This window comes from Saimiri boliviensis, chromosome 2 (assembly GCF_048565385.1).
Source record: "Saimiri boliviensis isolate mSaiBol1 chromosome 2, mSaiBol1.pri, whole genome shotgun sequence".
NCBI lineage: Eukaryota > Metazoa > Chordata > Mammalia > Primates > Cebidae > Saimiri > Saimiri boliviensis.
The window spans coordinates 232053304-232067261 of NC_133450.1; the positions used below are offsets into that span (position 1 = coordinate 232053304).

The 13958-nt window shown below is 35.2% G+C and overlaps 1 protein-coding gene across 1 annotated transcript in view; it reads right to left on the reverse strand.

Moving 5' to 3' along the window:
• Positions 1-13958, reverse strand: part of LOC101042863 (contactin-associated protein-like 3) — a 229892-nt gene that overhangs the window by 44508 nt on the left and 171426 nt on the right.

Sequence of the window (13958 nt, forward strand, 5' to 3'; positions counted from 1 at the left end):
CTTAGTTGTATGTGATATTATATACTTTCCACAGAAATAACATTCATAAAACATTCACCATTAAAATAAATACCAGAGTAATCTGCATACTACAGATAAAATCTATTTGAAATTATGAAATGTTCATTGAGAAAATTTAATACTATACAAAGATTCTGATCTTATCTCATTACATCTTTTTGCTAACTAGCTGTATATTACACATTGGGAAAGATACGGTACTCTCTGTAAGGACTTAGAAATTTTTGGAGGTCTGTGTTTTTATTGTACTGGATGTCCTGACTTTTTATCTGGAGGCTAAAGAAATGGCATTGATAGGCCTTTTTCATCTCTGAGGTTAACTGTTTCTTACGAGAAGAAACAAAGTGCCGTGGGTCAACGACAGCTCTGACTGGCGCACCTCCCCCTCAGCAATGACAATGATTAAAGTGTAGAGCCAGACACGGACTTAGGTCTACAGAGCCGCATATTAGGACAAGGGATACTTCCAGGGATAGGGAGTGAAGGCTGGGGTGATGGAGTGCACATCACAGTAAAGTTAGCATAATTTAAAAAGCAGGTGTCAGGCCACGCATCTTAAAAAGTGGAAGGGGACCAGAGGACACAAGTTGTAGTTGTCACAGATTAGGGCATGTGGCAAATAAAACGGGATTAACTCAATCAATTTTTAAAACATGCTTGGTCATATGGTGCTTTTTTTCAAATTTCAATAGTTTGTTACCATTGTGATATGAATTGAGATCTGGAACTTAGCTTCTACCTTACTGCTTATCACAACTCAATTATAACTCATTCCTAGATAAGATCTCTGCATTCATTACTACCACTGCTGTCTACCGCCTGCCTGTCTGCCCCCTCCCCCCTCAAAAAAAAGCAATCTGGGAAAATTTAAAGAGGAATTAGTATCAGGAATCTTTTTAAAAATGTGCTAAAAGCTTTGTCACTAAAAACTGAAAGATATTCTTAAAAATTAATATACTTTTCTCGGAATGCCACTTTAAAAATTACCTACTTCACCATTAGACGGTCACAGATTAAAGAGTAAAACACTCATTATATCCTAATGTACAAGTGCAAATTTACATCTAAATCTCCCATATTCCCTATAAAGTAGTAAAAATACGTATTTTTAGAAACAATAACAAAAAGACTTAAGGGGAGAACTTCTAAACTGATACAGGATTATGTAGATTTGTCTATTTCTGCTATTTCCACCAAGTATAATGATAGATTCTGGAAATAATACAGAAGACAACCAAAGAGGATTCTGAAAGGTACAAAGAGGAAGGTTAGGATTCCAGGACTGGAAAATACAATAACATAACTTTTAAACAACTCGAAATGGGTTCAAGAATAGAGTGAAGAAGACAGAGGATAGAATCGGTGAACTTAAGGACACATCAATAGACTTTATCTAACCTGACCAGAAAAGGGAAAATAGACTGAATATAAAAATAACTGAGCCATAGGGACCTATTAGACAATAGCATCAGAATCTCAAAAAGAGAGTGTGCTGAAAGAATACTGAAGAAATACTGGCTATAAATGTCCCACATGTGGTGAAAGATATTAAACTCACAGATTTAAGAAGTAAAGTCAGTCCAAAAAGGAATAAACCCAAAATATATCCACACCAAGATTCATCATAATTGAACTTTTTGGAAACAAAACAAAAAAAATTGAAAGCAGGTTGAGAGAATAACACATTATCTGTAAGAGAACACTAATTTGAATAATAGTAGATTACTCAACTGAAATTATAGAACCAGAAGAAATGGGATATTTTTTTCAGGGCTGATACAAAAGAATTGTCAACTATAAGTTCTATATCCAGAGTAACTGTCATTCAAGAATAAAATGGAAATAAAACCTTTTTAACACAAAAGAAAACTAAAATAATTTGTTGCTAGCAGACGTTCCCTAAAGAATGGCTAAAAGAAAGTTTTTCAAAAGGAAAGGAACTTAGAAGGATTCTTGGAACATCAGGAAACAAATAAAAAAGAAGAAATATGGGTAAATATAATAGACTATCCTTATCATTAATTTTTGAAATAAAGAAGGCTAGAGAGGGCTGGTGCTGGGTATTTCCCTTTGACACAAAATATATGTAATTGACACAAAAATTGTAATACCATATGACGCTCAAGACAATGATATTTAGAAGTGTGAAAAATAAAGGACCCAAATAGAAATAAGAATTCTATATTTCATTCTAAGGGTGAAAATATTTAAGTTGACTGTCATAAGTCTCACATACACACACACACACACACACACACACACATATATATAATATATATACTATAATATCAAGAAAATCAGTAAGAAAATTGTAAAAATTATCTTAAATGTAAATGTCAAATATAATAAAAGGTAGAGATTGGCAGAGTGAACTGAAACAAAAACAACCAGATATTTCGAAGACACTTCAAAGTAAACATAGGTAGGTTAAAAGTAAAAGGATGGAAAAAATACACTCTGCAAATTAATTTTGAAAGAAAACAGAATGGCTATCTCATAAAACAGACTTCGGAACAAAAATACTAGAAACAAAGAGGGACATTACTTAATGATTTCTTTTTTTAAATCACCAGGAAGACATAAATGAGTATGCAAGAAACAACAGACCCTTACAAAAATGAAGCCAGAATTAAGACTTCTGGTTTCCAACCTGACATAACATTAGGAGACTGGAAGTCATCACTGCCATTCTCACAACAAGAAAACATCTGAACTAACTAAAAATCAACAATTCTTCTTAGATCCATTAGAGAGTTAAAGTCACAGGAAAAACATTACTCCTGAAGCTGCAGAGACAAGTGAAAAGAGTATTGCAGCTAATGGAGCAAAAGCAGATGGTGGAGTCTGGTAAGAACACCTACGATGTAATTGACTAATTGGTGGCTCCTAAGCAAGGACAAGCTTGAGAGAGAAAAAACTCCTAGAGTGGGGGATAAGCCTTGGTCAACACACTTTCACGAGTTTTACCTCAAGAGGTAACTCATTAAGTTCTCAGGATAAAGATAGGAGAAAAATGCTCTATGTCTCCAGCACAAGGAGGGAAGGAGTAAACATTTTGAAATAAGCACAGAACACTATGTTCTCCTTAACAATATTCTAACCCTCCCCGCCCAAAAAATAAACTACTTTACTAGAGCCTAAACCACCTAGGGGAAGGGAAATACCCAGCACCAGCCCTCCCTAGCCCTCTTTTCTCACTCAAGGGAAGGGTAAAGAAGCTGAGAAGTACTCTGAAGGTCAGTCACAAAGACAGTCTCACTAAAAGACTGACCTAATCATAGGAGTATAGGATGCTTCTCCTGTCTCTACACCCTACCATCACATCAGTAAGTTACCTGTATAGTAACAAGAGATTACAAATGAAAAAGCTGTCAATTTTGGTCCCTATTTAAGACAGACTCTCTAGGGAAACTCAAATGAAACAGAAGAAAGAAAAATAAAAGGATCTTAGAGAAAATTAAAGCTTCTGAAACCACAGTGACGGCAAAGAGCAAACATAGACTACTCACCAGATAAACATTAAAACCTTGCGTTAAAGGCCTTCTTACCTAAATTCCTTTGCCAATATAACATGTCGGGCTTTCAACAGAAAACTGCAAGGCATGCTAAAGCCAAACAATACAGGCTTAAGAGACAAAACAAGCAAACATGCAGATATGACAGATTTGGAAATATCAGATAAGAAATTTGAAATAATAATATGATAAGGGCCCTATGTTGCAAAAATGGACAACATGTAAGAACAGGCAATCTAAACAAAAGATGGAATCAGAAGGAAATTTAGACAGTATAAGAAATGTAGAGGTTTTTGATGAGCTCATCAAAGACTGGAACCACTGGGAAGACTGAGAAGTGCTGAGGAAAGAATCAGTGAGCTTGAAGTTATGTCAATAAAAATTTTCCATTAAACACAAAGAGGAAAAAAAAGAAACACAGTATCCAAAGTCTGTTGGACAATTTCAACAGTGTAACACATGTAACCCATAATGAGAATACCAGAAGCAGAAGGAAGACAGTGAGAACCAGAAGAAATATTTAAAATAATGATGATTGAGAACGTTTCAGAATTAATGACAGACATTAAACTACAGGTTCAGGAATCTTAGCAAACACCAAGCAGGTTAAATACAAAAAAAAAAAAAAAAAAAAAAAAAAAAAAAAAAAAAAAAAATCCACACCTAGGCATATCATATTTAAAATGCAAAAAAATCAAAGACTTTCTTAAAATAAATAAAATCCTTTAAAAATAAAATCTTGAAAGAAACCAGAGTAAAATAAAACACCTTATCTACACAGGAGCAAGGATGAAAATTATGACAGATTTCTTTTAAGAAACCATGCAAGCAAGAATAAAGAGAAGTGAAATATTTAAACTGTTGAGAGAAAACACACGCTAATATAGAATTCTGTATCCAGTAAAATTATCCTAAATAGCAAAGTAGAAATAAATGCAATCTTACATAAACAGAAATTGATGAACTTGCAAGGAGGCCCAACTTGCAAGCCATGTTAACAGAAGTTCTTCAGACAATAGAGAAATAATATAGGTCAGAAACTCAGAACTACATAAAGAAAGGTAGAATCATTAGACAAGGAATAAATAAATATAAAATAAAATCTAGTGTCTCCTTAATTTATGTAATAGGTAACAGTTAGTTCTAAATAATAATACTAACAATGTATTGGGTGATTATAGCTTAGGAATAAGTAAAATGAGTGATAGCAATATAATACAAATTAGAAGGACTGGAAATACTGTTATAAAGTACCAGCACCATCAATGAAGTGGAATAGTGTTATTTGAAAGTAGATGGTTATAATATGTATTTCATACTCAAAGGCTACCACAAAAAACAATCACAAAGAAATATAATTAATATTCTAGGAGAAATGAGGATATTGAATCGTATAAAATGTTCAATTAAAACCAAAAATGTGAGAGAGGAATTCAGGAAAAAAGGAAGAAACAAGGGTAACCAATAAAAAAGAGTTACAGTATTCCAAATATTAATCCAAGTATCAATAGTCACTTTAAATGTAAACAGTCTAAATATACCATTGAAGACAGAGACTGTCAGAATGGACAAAAAAAAAAAAAAAAATCCCATGATCCAGCTATATATATTGTCTGCTGAAATCCTCTTTAAATGTAAAATAGCAGGTAGATTTAAAGAGCTAGAGAAAGACATACCATGCTAACACTAACCAAAAGAAAGCCAGAGTAGCTGAATTTCAAAGCCAACCACAGAGCAAGGAAAATTATCAGGGATGAAAAAGGGCGTTAGACAAGGAGTCAATACAATAAGAAAACATAATAATACTTAATGTGTATGTACCTAGCAATAGAAAGTCAAAATATGTTACGGGGAAACTGATAGAACTGCAAGGACAGAGAGACAAATCCATTCTTGCCACTGGAGACTTCAACATCCCTCTATGAGTAAGTGACAGACCCAGCAGGAAGAAAATCATTAAAGACAGATTTGAACTGAACAGCACCATCTATCAACTGGATCTAGGTGAATACCTGAGAATTCAATTAGCGTTATAGAATACTTTATCCAGCCACTGCAGAATACACATTCTTCTCAAATACAAATGCACGATTCATTAAGTTAAACCACATTATAGGCCATAGAACATTTTACCAAATTTAAAAGAATAGAAATCATTCAAGGTATGTTCTTGAATCAGAATGTAATTAAACTAAAAATAGCAGAAAGAGAACTGAAATATCCTCAAATATCAAAAAATTTAAAAACACATTTCTAAATAATAAAACATGGTGAAAGAGAAAGTCTCAAGAGAGAAAAAAAAATTTTTTAAATTAAATCAGTGATTAATAACCTTCCCAAACAGAAGGCACCAAGCCCAGATGATTCACTGGTGAATTCTATCAACATTGAAGAAACAAATGATAACAACTTTCCACAATCTGTTGCAGAAAAGAGAAGCAGAATAACTATTTCTTAATTCATTCCCTGGGCCAGCATTACTCTAATACCAAAACAAGCAAAGCCTTACAAAAAAAAGTAAATGCAAACAAATACCTCTCCTGAACATGGATGAAGCAATCCTTAAACAATATTAGCATACTGGATCCAACAATGTATAAAAATAAACACCACAACAAATGGGATTTACTCCACGTGTGCCTTCAACATTTAAAAATTAATATATTCTGCCGGGCGCGGTGGCTCAAGCCTGTAATCCCAGCACTTTGGGAGGCCGAGGCGGGTGGATCACGAGGTCAAGAGATCGAGACCATCCTGGTCAACATGGTGAAACCCCGTCTCTACGAAAAATACAAAAAATTAGCTGGGCATGGTGGCATGTGCCTGTAATCCCAGCCACTCAGGAGGCTGAGGCAGGAGAATTGCCTGAACCCAGGAGGCGGAGGTTGCAGTGAGCCGAGATCGTGCCATTGCACTCCAACCTGGGTAACAAGAGTGAAACTCCGTCTCAAAAAAAAAAAAAAAAAAAAAAAAATTAATATATTCCAGCAGACCAACAAGCTAAAGAATAAAAATCATATGCTTTTAGTACATTCTGCTCAATTTTTATGTAAACTTAAAATTGTTCAAAAATATAAAGCCTATTAATATAAGAAACTGATGGAGTGGAATGGAAAAATAAACAGATCCACAATTACAGTACAGATTTCAAAATGTCTCTCTTAGCAACTGATAGAACTACTGGACAACAAATTTAAAAGAACTGAAATCACACAAAGTATATTCTCTAAGCATAGTGGAATCAAACCAGAAATCAATACCAGAAAGACAAAAAGAAAATCACTAAACACTTAGAAATTTTAAAAAATATACTTCCAAATAAGCTATAGGTCAAAGAAGATGCTTCAAAGAAATTTATTAAAATACTTACATGAAAATGAAACTACATGAGAAACTAAATGAAAATGAGAATACAACATATCAAAATATGTGAAAAAACTGTGTTGATAGGGAAAATTTAGGACTAAATGCTTATGTTAGGAAAGAGGAAAACGCTGAAGCCAATAATGTAAGTTCTTACCTCTAGAAATTGGAAAAAAAAAAAAAAAAAAGGTAAAATTCCCTCATACAAGCTAAAGGAAGGAGACAAGAAGAGAGGAACAGATGTCAATAAAATTTAAAACAAAAATAATGGAGAAAGTAATGAAATGAAAACCTAGTTTCTAAAAACAGTAAGACTGAAAAACTTCTATCAAGACTGATGGATAAAAAGAGATGAGACAAACTATGAATATGAGAAAGTAAGTGGATATCACTACCAATGCTGCAGACATTAACAATAAGAATATACTATAAATAATTCTATACAAATCAACTTGACAATTTAGATTAATGGACCAATTTCTCAAAAAGTACAAACTACCACAATTCACCTTACATGAAATAGGTAATTTAAGTAATTATAATTATTAAGAAAACGGAATTCATAATTTAAAATTACTGAAAAAAAAATCTCTTGGCCTATATGGTTTTACTGGAGAATTCTTTTTTTCTTTTCTTTTTTAGATGAAGTCTCATTCTGTTGCCCAGGCTGGAGTGCAGTGGTGTGATCTTGGCTCACTGCAACCTCTGCCTCCCATGTTCAAGCAATTTGCCTGCCTCGGCCTCCTGAGTAGCTGAGATTACAGATGTGTACCACCACGCCTGATTTTTTTTTTTTCAGACAAGGTCTTGCTCTGTCACCCAGGCTGGAGTGCAGTGGCTCGATGTCCACTCACTTCAACCTCTGCTTCCCGGTTTCAAGCAATTCTCCTGCCTCAGCCTCCTGGGTAGCTGGAATTACTTGCGTGTGCCACCATGCCAGGTTAATTTTTGTGTTTTTAGTAGAGAAGTGGTTTCACCATGTTGATCAGGCTGGTCTCAAACTCCTGACCTCAAGTGACCCATCTGCCTCAGCTTCCCAAAGTGCTGAGATTATAGGTGTGAACCACCCTGATGGGCCTTACTGGAGAATTCTACCAAATGTTCTCCAAAGAAAAATTAAAGTCATTTTTACATAATCTCTTCTAGAAAACAGAAGATTACAGAATGCTACCAAATTCATTTTATGTAGGCAGTATTGTCCTGATACTGAAACCAGATAAAAACAATATGAAAAAAAGAAAACTACGTAACAGTATCTCTTACGAATTTGAATGCAAAAATATTCAATAAAATATTAACAAACCAAACCTGTTAGAATTTTGTAAATACATTAGAAATGTATTTTTAAAATTATACATTATGGCTAAATGGGAGTTGCTCTCATTATGCAAAGCTAATTCAATATATCAACAGACAAAAGAAGATAATGTTAATACAAATTGACACAGAAAAGACATTTGACAAAAATCCAATGTCCTTTCAAAATAACTGTCAGCCAACTAGAAATAAAAGGGAACTACCTCAACATAACATAGGGAAAAAAATGAATACTCTCCCTCTAAGACAGGAAACAAGGCAAGGATGTCTGCCCTCACCACTCCAGTTCAACCTAGTACTGAAAGTCTAGCTACTGCAATAAAGTAAGAAAAATAAATTATCTGCATATAGATTGACAAGGAAGAAATAAAGCTGGCTCTATTTGCAGATGACCTGATTTTGCATATAGAAAATCCCAAGGAATCTAAAAAAAAAAGTTAATTTCAAAAAAGTAAGAGGATATAATATCAGTATAAACAATTATATTTCTATACTCTTTTTTTAATGATCCATTCTTTTTTAAATTATACTTTAAATTCTGGGATACATGTGCAGAACATGCAGGTTTGTTATGGTATACACATGCCATGGTGGTTTGTTGCACCCATCAACCCGTTACCTACATTAGGTATTTCTCCTAATGCTATTCCTCCCCTACCCCCTACCCCTCAACAGGCCCCAGCGTGTGATGTTCCACTCCCTCTGTCCATGTGTTCTCACTGTTCAATATGAGTGAGAACATGCAGTGTTTAGTTTTCTGTTCCTGTGTTAGTTAACTGAGAATGGTGGTTTCCAGCTTCATCCATATCCCTGCAAAAATAAAATCCATTTCCAGCTTCATCCTTATCCTTTTTACGGCTGCACAGTATTTCATGGTGTATATGTGCCACATTTTCTTTATCCAGTCTATTACTGATGGGCATCTGGGTTGGTTCTAAATCTTTGTTACTTTGAACAGTACTGCAATAAACATGCATGTACATGTATATTTAGTAAAATGATTTATAATCCTTTGGGTACATACCCAGTAGTGGGATTGCTGGGTCAAATGGTATTACTGGTTCTAGATCCTTGAAGAATTGTCACACTGTCTTCCACAATGGTTGAACTAATTTACACTCCCACCAACAGTGTAAAGGCATTACACATGTCTACAACCATCTGATCTTTGACCAACCTGACAAAAAGAAGCAATGGCAAAAGGATTCCCTACTTAATAAATGGTGTTTGGAAAACTGGCTAGCCATATGCAGAAAACTGAAACTGGACCCCTTCCCTACACTTTATACAAAAATTAACTTAAGATGGATTAAAGACTTAAACATAAGACATAAAACCATAAAAATCCTGGGAGAAAAGCTACGGAATACTATTCAGGACATAGGCATGGGCAAAGACTTCATGACTAAACCACCAAAATCAATGGCAACAAAAGCCAAAATTGACAAATGGGATCTAATTAAACTAAAGAGCTTTAGGACAGCAAAAGAAACTGTTATCAGAGTGAACAGTCAACCTACAGAATGGGAGAAAATTTTTGCAATCTAGCCATCTAACAAAGTGCTAATATTCAGAATCTACAAAGAACTTAGAACAAATTTACATTAAAAAAACAACCCCATCAAAAAGTGGGCAAAGGATATGAATGGACTCTTCTCAAAAGAAGACATTTATGCAGCCAACAAACATGAAAAAAAAGCTCATCATCACTGATCATTATATTCCTATATAATAAACACATGTAAATAGAAATTTAAAGCACAACAGAACTTACAATCAATCAAGAAACTGTCTAAATGCCTAGGCATACTTATATAATCTCTAGATGCTAAATATTACAAAATGCTGAGGCAAGAAATCAAAGACCCAAATAAATGAAAAGTTACCTCATGTTCATGGATTGGAAGACTCGAAATAGTAAAGACACCAATTTTCCCTACATTGAGCTATATGTTTAATGTCATTCCCATCAAAATTCTAGCAAGATTTTGTAGACATAAATTTATCATAAATTTATACAGAATGAGGCAAGTTATGGCTTAATTGAACAATCTCAAAAAAGAAAAATAAAGCAGGAGGAATAACTTAACCCTGCTATACAGCTATTCAAGACAGTGTTCAAGACAGTGTGATATTGGTGGAGGGATATAAATTAATGAAACAGATAAAGAATGCAGAAACAGACCCACCACACAAATATGTTAACCAATTTTTAACACTATTAAAAATGCAATTCAATGCAGGAAGGATAATCTTTCCAACAGATGGTTCCAGAGCAACTGAACATTCATAGTCAGAGAGAGTGAGAGAGAATCAACTCTCACATCTTACATAAAATGGGTCCCCAAAGAGGGCATGGAATTAAAAGTAAAAGGTAAAACTACAATACTCTTAGGAAAAATATTTAAAATCTTTGGAATTGGAATTTACGGTTAGGTAAAGAATTTTTAGACTTGACACAAAGTGTATAATTTAAAAGGAAAACATGATAAGCTGAATCTCATCCAAAAACTTTTGTTCTAAAAAAAATCCAGTGAAGACAACAAATAGACAAGCAACAGAGTTTGAAAAGATATTCACAAATCACATATCCAACAAAGGGTGAGTATCTAGAATATATAAAGAACTGAAAATTCAGCAGTCACAAAACAAAATAAACAAATCCAAACAACTCAATCAGAAAACGGAACAACAACAACAAAACCATGTGCAGATGTCCATCTCACCGAATAGGATATACAGATGGCAAATAAGCATTATGAAAACATGCTCAGTATTATTAGACATCAGGGAGATGCAAATTAAAACCACGATAAAGACATTACTACATACTTATCAGAATAGCTAAAATATGCTGGCAACACCAAATGCTGATGAGGATGTGGAGGAAATGAAAACCTCACACACTGTTGGAGGGGAATGGTGCAACCATTGTAGAAAACCATTTGGCAACTTTTTATAAAACTAAGTATGTTAAGTATGCAATTACCATATGACCTACCAACTGCACTTTGGGGCATTAATGCCAGAGAAATGAACACGTATGCTTGCATAAAACCTGTATACAATGTTCATAAAAGCTTTATTCATAATAACCCCAGACTGAAAATGAACAACCCAAGTGCTCCTCAACGAGTAAACAAACTCTGGTATATCCATGCCACTAATTACTAATCAGCAATGAAAAGGAACAAATTACTGATATACACAACCATGCAAATGAATCTAGAGGGGATTACATGGAGTGAAAAAAACTCAATTACAAAGAGTACATACTACATAATTTCATTTACATAACACTGTTGAATTTTAAAACTCCCCATAGAAATGGAGAACGTATTAGCAGTTGCCAGGGGTTTTACACTGGTGAGTGGGAGGAAGGAGGGTGTAAGTGTGGTTATTAATGGGTAATAGGAGGAATTCTTGTACTGATGGAAATACTGTGTGCCTTGACTGTATGGATGTCAGTATTCTCGTTGTGATATAGCACTACCGTTCTACAAGATGTTACCTTGGGGTGGTGGGGGATTGCTTAAAGGATACACAAGTTCTCTCTATTACATCTCACAAGTGTATGGAAACCTACGATTAACTCACAAAAAATTTTTAAAATTCTCTTTTCATAGGAAAATTATCACTGACTGATTTAGAATATTCTATTTCTTGTGTTATTTTAGCCCCTAGTCCAGTAGTTTCCAAAAGATGGCCTGGGGATTTTTTTTTTTTAACAATTCCAGAGCCAGGGCTGCACTTCAGACCAATTAAACAATCATTCCTGGCTATAAAACACAGTACACCAGCATCAGTACAATTTCAGAATCAGGTGTTACTTCATTTTACAGTGTAGTCAAGTATACGATTAAAGTTCCTTCTGATCTGTTTGTTTCTACTAGCAAGGCAAAGCATGTCAGATCTCTTACCATAAAGGAAATTTAGGCCATGTTATCCTCCTATTTCACCCCTATATTAAACAGGAGCTCCAGAAATATAGGGTCCAGCTTAGATGTTTGTCTAAATTGAGTTTATATTTAAAATTCTCCAGTGGCAGCTTTGCTGTGGTGGTCATAAGACACACAAACGAGGAATGCTTATCTATTGAGTATGTAAGGAAAAGGAACACTGCTTTGTTCCTTGAGTAGTTTTACACAAGTCATATTTTTTTTCATTTTCAACCATTGATTCTCCAAATTAAAATGTTTTGTTTTTGCTGTTTTAGAATAATCCTTACATCTAGAAATAAAGCCAAACAGGTAACAGCTAGTAAACACATTAATTAAATACTAGCCCTGTTGGGAGAATTTCCTTGCTGACCTGTGCAGTGTTCAGACTATGGACTAGTCCCTACCCTATGTGAGGTGCTTTCTCACTGACTCACTAGGGGCTCTGGTTTTCTGCTTTCGTTAGATGTTCACCCCCTGGCAGCTTGCTCAGTGTCTTCACTTTGCCTTGCATCCCTGGTTAACCAATCCAATATATTTTGTTCCATACTCCTGGCTTAGTTTTCTGTAACTATCTTTCTCACTGATTAAAATTCAACCGAAATGAAGTAACAAATAATTAAGTTTTGTAATGCCAACTTTTAAAAACTGAAGAACTGGGAATGAGAGTTTCTTACTTACTGAACTTATGTAGGCTATCTCCTTTATAAAAGAAACCCGGAGAGATCCATTACTACAGGGTTCACTTCATCGAAGAGGAAACAGAGTCTGAGAAAGATTAACTGGTGACCTAAATTTCCATAGCTGCTAAGTGACAGACTTAGCATTTGAACTTCAAACTGTGAATACAATGAGACCTTTGCTCTTTCTACTAGGCCAAATTGGCTGGCAGGCATCCAAAGGAGAGTCATCACCCTGGGAAGGGACCGAGGTGCAAATTACACAGGTCAAGCACAGTGGGTAAGATTTAAGAATGTGAAAGGCAGACATGGGTTGAGGGAATGGGAAGGCCATTCAGATAGTGGAAATGATCTGGCATATTCCAGGGGCTGATTGGCCAGGACAGACTAGGAAGCCAATGCAGGTATGGGTTGGTGGATCTGCACAAACCACCTTCAGGTGACAGTCACACACCACTGCTGAGAAACATTAAGTTTACCCTGTCCCCATGGCTCTGTGGAGGATACCTTTTAGTTTGTAATTAGTGATAGGTGGCTAACAGCTGACTACTTAGTATATTCTTGAGTTATGTGTAAATGTAGAGTGCCTGTGTATTAAAAAGAATCACCTCTCGAAGAGCAAATAAATGCGTGGATGAGAATCTGCTCAGGCCTTCAGCCTGGAGAGCTGTCAGCCCCAGAGGCTCTCAGGCAGTAGGTCCCCAGGATAGATCCACTCTCTTGTGCTGTCTGGGTGTCTGCCTCTCAACACCTTCAGCGCCGCCTGGGTGGGGGTCTCCCAACCGAGCCGGTACACCACTTTTCAACTTAACAAAAGAAAATTTTGTAATGAAAATTTAAGAGTGAAATTGATTGCGGTGCCTTTATTATGCTACTGACATATACTTTTTTGTTTGTTTAAGACAAGGTGTTGCTCTGCTGCCCAAGCTGGAGGGCAGTGGAGCAATCACAGTTCACTGCAGCCTGGACCTTCCGGGTGCTAGTGATCCTCCCGACTATATACTATTTGTGATTGCTAAATTAAAAAAAAAAAAAGGCAAATTTCAGTATTTACCTATAATTACTAATAACAAGTGCTTTCAAGAAACCATATGGAAGCTATATTGGGGAGCAGTGGAGCGTTC